This window comes from Panthera uncia, chromosome E3, assembly GCF_023721935.1.
Source record: "Panthera uncia isolate 11264 chromosome E3, Puncia_PCG_1.0, whole genome shotgun sequence".
Taxonomy (NCBI): Eukaryota; Metazoa; Chordata; class Mammalia; order Carnivora; family Felidae; genus Panthera; species Panthera uncia.
The window spans coordinates 31,827,438-31,835,419 of NC_064815.1; positions in this window are offsets into that span (position 1 = coordinate 31,827,438).

Sequence of the window (7,982 nt, forward strand, 5' to 3'; positions counted from 1 at the left end):
TGCAGGGAGGGGCGGGAAATGTCAGCCAGCAGGACAGTGTAGGGGAACAGCCATCTCTCCGGCCTCAGGCTCCCATGCCTCCCCCCTTAACCCACAGCAAATAACTCACCCCAATCTCCTGGGAGCAAGGTGTGTGTGTGTGTCTGTGTGTGTGCATGCACACGCCAATGCGGGCAAGAGAGAGCGGTTCGGGCACCCAGGAAAGTTCTAGTTAGAGGCTTAGGCCGGGTGGAGGGAGGGCAAGTCACTTTTTACCTTGTTAGGAGGGAACATTCCACAAATGAGTAAACAGACAGGTCTTTGTGAGGTGCGTCTGGAACTTTCTATCGCTCCGGGCACTCCCTGGGGCTTTATTGATGCCCTAGGCAGTTCAGGTTGAGTGGGATCTGAGGAGAGCTCCTAATTGGTCCTGCCTCTTCCCGAGCTCGACCTCAGCATGTGCCATGGGTGGAGCCAGCGAGGTTTCTCCGCTGACCAGTAGCGGTGACAGGGCTGGAGAGGTCCATCCCAGGCCCTGTGGGGCGAGATGCCCACTGCGTCTCTTCCCCCCCCCCCTCCCCTCTGCCTGGGACTCCCCCCGGCCATCGCGTGCGGCATTCTGAGTCTCAGACTTGCTGCTTGAGGTGTGGTCCAAGCACCGGCATCAGCCGGAACTTGCTAGAAACCCACACCTGCTGAGTCAGTCACTGTCTCCAGATCTTCAGGCGCTCTGGGCGCACATCACGGCTGGAGCACCCCTTCCCTGAGGGGCTCCCGTCGGGACTCCACTAATGAGCAGCCCTGAAGGAAGGGACGGAGGGAGGGAGGAAGTCTCCAGATCTGCCTCGTCTGAAGAACAGCCCGGGGAGGGAAGACCCCATCGTGCCGGCCAACGCTCCTCGTGAATGTCTGTGTCGTCCCCAAACTCACACGCTGCGACCCTGAGGCCCAAGGTGACGGGGCCAGGAGGTGGTTGTGTGTGGGGTGGAGCCCTCCGGAGTGGGGTCCCAAACCAAAACTCTGCATCCATTGAGCACTGACTCCCCACCTGCCTCCCCCAGTCCCTTTACTACTTTGGGTCTCTAGGGATTTGACTCCTCTAGGAGCTTCGTGCAGGGGGTGAAGGGCTGTGTTGGTTTATTAGCTACTGCAAGGGACGAGGCCGGCGAAGTCGTAACAAACACAGGTATTGCAATCTTTAATAATAATTTCGTAAAATCAAGGTGTGTAATGAGAAATGTGTCCCACAAACAATCTTGCATTTCTGGAAATGGACCTCAAACAAATTAAAAATTAAAAAAAGTTGGGGGGGGGGTGAGGATGGCAATAGCAGCAGCCCCCAGCTGCTTCAGGAAAGTTCTAGAAGTCACTCCCTCTGGCGCCTGACCTGGGAGCCCCATGTCCGTCCACTGTTTCCCTGGGTGTGTGGCCTGTTCACAGCGTCTGTCTAAGCCAACCTGCTCTCCTGTCTGCTGTGAGGTGTTGGCACAGCCCGCTAGGCACAGCCTGGTCCGCAAGCCAAAGGCAGGGACTCAACTTCCCAGGCAGGACACCAGGCTCGTCCATGGGGACGCCCACCAGAGCCCTGGATCTGGCAGTTCCCAAGACGCAGTCAGGCTGGACCCGTCCCCGTCCCCATCCCCTGGGTGATCCCAGCTTCCTGTTGGCAAGGGAAGGAAGAATCCAGAAAGGCCCTCTCCTGGAGGAGGCCCCCCAACCTTCCAACATTATTTCCCAGCTTTTTCAACCGGGAATCTGACAGACTTCCCCAGGGTGAGTGTAATCACCTCTCCTCGACCAGTTAGACATCAAATCATCTCCAGGAGCCAGTGTAGACCTGAACTGGGTTCTCAGGATCCAGCCAGAACATCTCCAGACCACGTCTCTCGGTTGGCACCTTTTTCCCCTTAACGTTTAATTATTTTTGAGAAAGAGAGAAAGGAGGAGGAACAGAGAGAGAGGGAGGCACAGAATCCAAAGCAGCTCCAGGCTCCGAGCTGTCAGCACAGAGCCTGATGCGGGGCTCGAACTCACGAACCATGAGATCATGACCTGAGCCGAAGTCGGATGCCCAACCCACTGAGCCACCGGGGCGCCCCTTCTATTCTTTCCCCGTTAATGGCATCGAGTGGGGCACCGCAGAACGGTGAGACGCAGAACACCCTTCCTTTCAAAACACGGAAGGTTTCCAGCATGGAACTTGACTGAGTATCAATGGCACAGGTTTGTCGCGTTTCCATTTAACACGTCCCCTTCCCCCGCCGGAATCAGTCTTAAGAATACTCCTCAAGCCTGATGGCTGACTCTCAGGGCCTGGCTGAGCCTTTGTCCTGTTTAACCGTGCAGGGATGTTTCTGCTGTTCACCTGTTTATCTCCTCTGTCTGCTCCCTTCTTTCCAAAGGGGAGTCAGTTTAGAACAGGAGGCACGGCCTCTCTGCTTCAACCCCCGTTGCCCCACCTCCTTCTCTGGACAAAGAATGAGGCAGGGGTGGGGGGGCTGGCTTCCTCTTGGAGAAGTGAGTGGGCACCCCCCCCCCCCCAATGAGCACGAGTCCCACCCTTCGGGGCTCGGCTGCAGGTAGTGCAGCCGATGGGGGTGAGCAGGGGAGGGGCGAGGAGCAGCACCATCTGCAGGGCTGAGGTGGGGGAGGGCTAGAGGGCGAGGGGCTCAGACAGCTCCCAGGCAGGGCTCCTGGGAGACTGGCTTTGAGGCCGACCCAGAAATCAGTTCAGAGTCGAAGCAAAGGAATGTATTTGTTAGCTGGACCGCAGCCCTGAACTCTCCCCAGGAAATTCACTGAGAAGGAGATTTAACCTGGGAGGGTTTCAATGAAGCCATGAATCTCCCAGCTCTCCCCGGCCCCCACTGGGCTTTCACACCTGACATGTCAGTCTCCTCCCGTGGCTTGGATAAATGAATGCGCAACATCCTTAGACTCGTGGGGGCTTTGCCGTTTTCACAGGGCCTCTGACCGTGTCTCCTGCGATCTTGCGGGCAACCCCAGGGCGAATGGGTGAGGCGTAGTGGCAGGAGCTTTGGGGTGAGGGCCCCCGTGTATCAGCAGAGAAACAGGAGACGAATAAGGTCCAGCGGCTTTCCCAAAGTCCTGCAGCCTGGGAGATGTGGCTGGGCCCAGAGCCTGGGTCTCTCACCTCATTATAGGTGGTCCTTGGATTCAGCCTGCTTAACGCCACCGGGTTGAGAAAGGCATGGATTTTTAAAATCTAAACTGAGTCAGTGACAGGCCCATCTAGTAAGGGCTGGTGGTTAGCGGCCGCCATATTGCTCAGTAACCACTGGTGGCTAGTGGTGGCCATATTGGGCCACACAGAAAAAACACTCTCACCATCCCAAGAAGTTGAGTGGGTTCCAACTCGAGGCCAGTTCTATTTCATGCCCTCTTCTCCCCATTCCCTATGGGCCCTGGATTCTTTTGAGACAAATGCCAGGCATTCTACCATTTAACCTGTAAATATTTCAGTATGCATCTTTAAAAACATAAGCATTGGGGTGCCCGGGTGGCTCAGTCAGTTGAGTGTCTGACTTCGGCTCAGGTTGTGATCTCACGGCTCGTGAGTTCGATCTCCATGTCGGGCTCTGTGCTGATGGCTCAGAGTCTAGAGCCTGCTTTGGATTCTGTGTCTCCCTCTCTCTCTGCCCCTAACCCACTCGCATTCTGTCTCTCTCAAAAATAACTAAACATTAAAAAAAACACATAAGCATTATTACAGCTAAAAGTCACAGTAATTCTTTTTTTCTTTTTAATGTTTATTTTTGAGAGAGAGAGAGAGATAGAGAGAGCGAGCAGGGGAGGGGCAGAGAAATAGGGAGACACAGAATCTGAAGCTTGGACCACAAACCATGAGATGGTGACCTGAGCCGAAGTCAGACACTTAATTGACTGAGCCACCCAGGCACCCAGTAATTCCTTAATATCGTCAACTACCCAGCCAAGGATCAAAGTTCTGTGTCGTGGATATTTTTCTTTTAACGTGTTTAAATGTGAGTCTAAGGTCTGTGATGTGTTTGGTAGACCTCTCTTACGTATCCTGTAATCTACACTCCTCCCTTCCCTTGCTATTATCTGGTTGAATAATTACTTAATCTCATTGATGAAGAAAGTGGGTCATCTGCACTATGGAGTTTGCCTCTGTTCACATTTTGATGGCTGCATTTCAATGGTGTCATTTAACACGTTCCTTTGTCCTCTGCATTTTCTGTGAATTGCTGTTTGGGTCTAGAGTCTCGATGAGATTCAGGTTTTGGTGTTTGGCGAGAACGTCTCATTATGAAGTGCTGTGTCCTTCCCCTGGGGGCACAGAACGCTTGGTTCGTGTCGTGTGGGGATGGATGTTTATGGCCATTGCTTAGACCCAGTAATTCATTATAGGCTGCAAGATGGGCTCTAGGTGAAGTCTGCCTTATTCTTCGTTAATTAGCTTGAATACTTTGCTCTTCAGACCCTCCCTTCATCCACCATTTGGTCAAGTGGCCCGAGGTATAGTTGCCAGAGGAAAGGCAGGATAAATGTTTGATTTCTTTTCCTCCCTTTATTGATCAGTTTTCAAAAGAATGATTTCGCACTATAGCATCCCCTAAAGGTGGTCAACGAGGGATGTTTCCTTTTTTTTAAGTGCTTTGAATTTGTGGATTTAAACATATTTGATGTGCTTTGCCCCGCTGTGCTATTGTCCTCAAGGATGCTGAATTGTCAGAGGGGATCTGCCCAGCTTCCCCTATACCCTTGAACAGGCAGCTTCTGGCACAAGGCCTATCAGGCTGGCTGGGGAAAGACAGGGTCGCCTCATCTTGTCACAGACTGCAGTCTCCCACCTGGACAATTCAAGATCTGCCCGTGTGCAGATGCCCGATTCACAGACAGAGCAGCCACAAGCAGAGAATGTTCTAGAACCCAGCCAGGTGTTGGGAGAAGCAAGGCACCATTCCTGGTCAAGAGTGAGAAACCTAAGGGTGCTTGGGGGGCTCAGCCGAAGTGTCTGACTCTTGATTTCTGCTCAGGTCATGATCTCTGGATCTCAGGGCTTAAGATTCCCTCTCTCTCTCTCCCCTCTACTGCTCGTTCTCTCTCTCTCTTTCTCTCTCAATCTCTCTCCCTTAAAAAAAAAAAAAAAAAAAGTGAGAAACCTGGACCCAATTTCCCATGATAAGGGCTGTGCCATGTTGGGCTATGGTTGATGCAGACACTGATTCAAAGCCTCAAAATACACACACACACACACACACACACACACATCACACCCAGACATGCATGCGAGCACTGTTCACGAGGGAAAGGCTTTCCAGGCTCCCATTCCCACCTGCTGAAAACACAGAGAGCCTCAGATGTGCTAGCTGGCTGACTAGTCCGCTTTGATAAAGGAATAGATTCCACTTTTTAAGTCACAGATACCTCGGTCTATACGGACGTTCCGTCTTCGACCCCTCCCTGCTCTGAACTCAGGTAGTTGCTGGGCAGTAAAATTCCGGACTAACTAGTGAATATCCACTTTAAGTGGGATCTCTAATGCCATTTCCAAAGCCTGCAGATATCCACTGGCATTCTGTTTATTTCATTGGCTCCATACCTGCTTTGGACGGGATATTGAAGGTGAATTATTTATACCCCAAGAAACCAAACGAAAGAGGGAGGAAAAAAGAAAGAGCAAGAAAGCCGTAATTTCCATGTGGCTGGCTTGCACGTTTCTGCCTTGCTCACTAAAAAATATTTTACTCTTCCTTCATTTTTGAAAATTTCATTTGTGTGCTGCCACTGGAGGACAACGTTATTGACTTATTTAAAATATTTATGCTGAATTACGACATCAAGATAGACATATGCATTAGCGGAAGCTGTTCAAAACAATATGCCCACAAAGTTTATTTTTGAATAGAAAGTTGGGAAGCCTGTGTCTACAAACATCAAATGGCTCATTCTTTGCTAACTACTGACACCTGCAGCCAATCACCCCCTACAAAACCCAGCATTTCGGTTCATTTCTTCTCTCGTTAGTGTGGTAACAAACGCATCTCCCGCTTGATCTAGAAATCCAGAAGCTGCACAGTGACTTGGGGAGCTTCTGGCTTTCTTCCTAAAATTCGAGCAAAGAAACCAAGAGAAGGCAACAGTTTGGGCTTCTTGGTGTGACCCAGGTCATCAGGGGTCCCTCTGCCTAAGGGGGGGGGGGGCGTCACTTGGAAACCAGTGAGTTCCGTCTCTTAAGATGGGACAGAGGAGACTTCAGGGGCTAGAGGTCAGATGATCTTGGGCTCGTGTTTCTGCCCTGCCATCCACATGCTGTGTGACCTTGGGCAAATCTCTTAACCCCTCTGAGTCTCAGGATGGGGATAATCAGGTGGCCCCATCTCACTCGGATGTTGTGGAGGCAAAGTACTTGGAACACGGCAGCTGCATCATGTACATTATTCCCATGGCTACTGCTCAGGATAAGCCCCGTTTTTCTTGACATCCCCCAAGTCCCCCACCAACACTGCTCCCCATTTCCGTTCTCCATGCTTAGCTCCTGAAATTTCCACTGCCCGTGCCAGGCCTCACTGCTGCAGCCTTCTGCCTTCAACCAGCCCACGACGTGGCTGTGCTCTCATCTTCACCGGGCCTCTTCCCTTCCCAGGCCCGACCCGCCGTGTGGAGACCGAAGAGCCCCTGGGGTCTTGCACCCTCTGTGCCCCGGTGACGGTGGTGCCCTCCCTGTTGCGAGGCGCCTTGCCGAGCCCTTCACGTGCCTTGTAAACTCAGGAAGCCTTCACAACGCCCGAGAGACAGATGCCAGTGTTTCCCCAGCTTATGGGTCAGGGAACCAAGACTTGAGAGAAAAGTAGTCCAGAAACCTACAAACAGACGGTGCATGGAAAAGGAAGTCAAAATTGCCTGTTGCGCTTGAGGAAAATTGCTCGAACTTACAACCCATTGAGGAAAAGCAAGTTGAACTGATCATGAGAACACATTTGTCATTGATTAACCAACGATTAAGGGGTGCCGGCTTCCAGTGCGTGCAAGTATGTTGGGAACCAGTGCTCCCAGACCTTATAAAAGTGTTCATCGCTGCAAGCTTTACGGGAATTAGCCCTACGCTCTCCGTTAAAGTTCAAAATGCATGCCCTTTGGGGCGCCTGGGGGGCTCAGTCAGATGAGCATCCGACTCCGGCCCAGGTCATGATCTCACGGCTCATGGGTTCCATCCCCACGTCCGGCTCTGTGCTCACAGCTCGGCAGGACTGTAAAAGGAGGAAATAAACCTCCCCTGCCTCATTGCTGAGTGAAACACCAACCCAAGCCGCCCCCTCAAATGTGTCCCGGAGCAGCATTTGGGATCACGGGAGACTGTATTCCATTATTTTAAACGGGAAAATATCACAACGCATTCCAGGCCGTTCAAAAACCCCAAGAAACTCCTGAAAATTACTAAAACTCTCGCCAACACCCACATAACAATCTGCCAAGTATCTTTGCATAACATCGGGCATTCGAAACGCCGATAACCTGATCGCTTAACACAGCACACTGACGCGCTCAACAGTTACGTTTTCCTTCTCTACGGCAATTAATGCAGCCGTAGATATCAGCAAATGGGGAAATAACATGAATTCAGATAAGACTTAGCAAAACGAAATAAACAAGGGAACGTTTTAATAACGGCGATTTACTGATTGAAGGGTGGTCTTAATGAGAAGGGGGTGGGGGGCTGCGATGCCCCGCCACGAGCCCTGCCATGTGCCCAGCCCTGTGCCCCGCCCTGTGCTCCCCCCACCGCCCCCCCCCCCCCCCCGCCACCGCAGTGTCCCCACTGTGAGCCCCACCAAGTTCAGTGGGGAGCGCATCACTCCAGCTGCTGGCAATGCTGAGGCCAGACAGCTTTCAGCTGCGAGCCCTCTGGGACCTGCTCCTTCTGTAGACACAGGTGCCCCAGGCCACGGCCCTTCCTGGGCCAGCTGATCCATGTGAATCATCGTTTTCCTGGTCTAATGGGCACAGCCAGCCAGTCT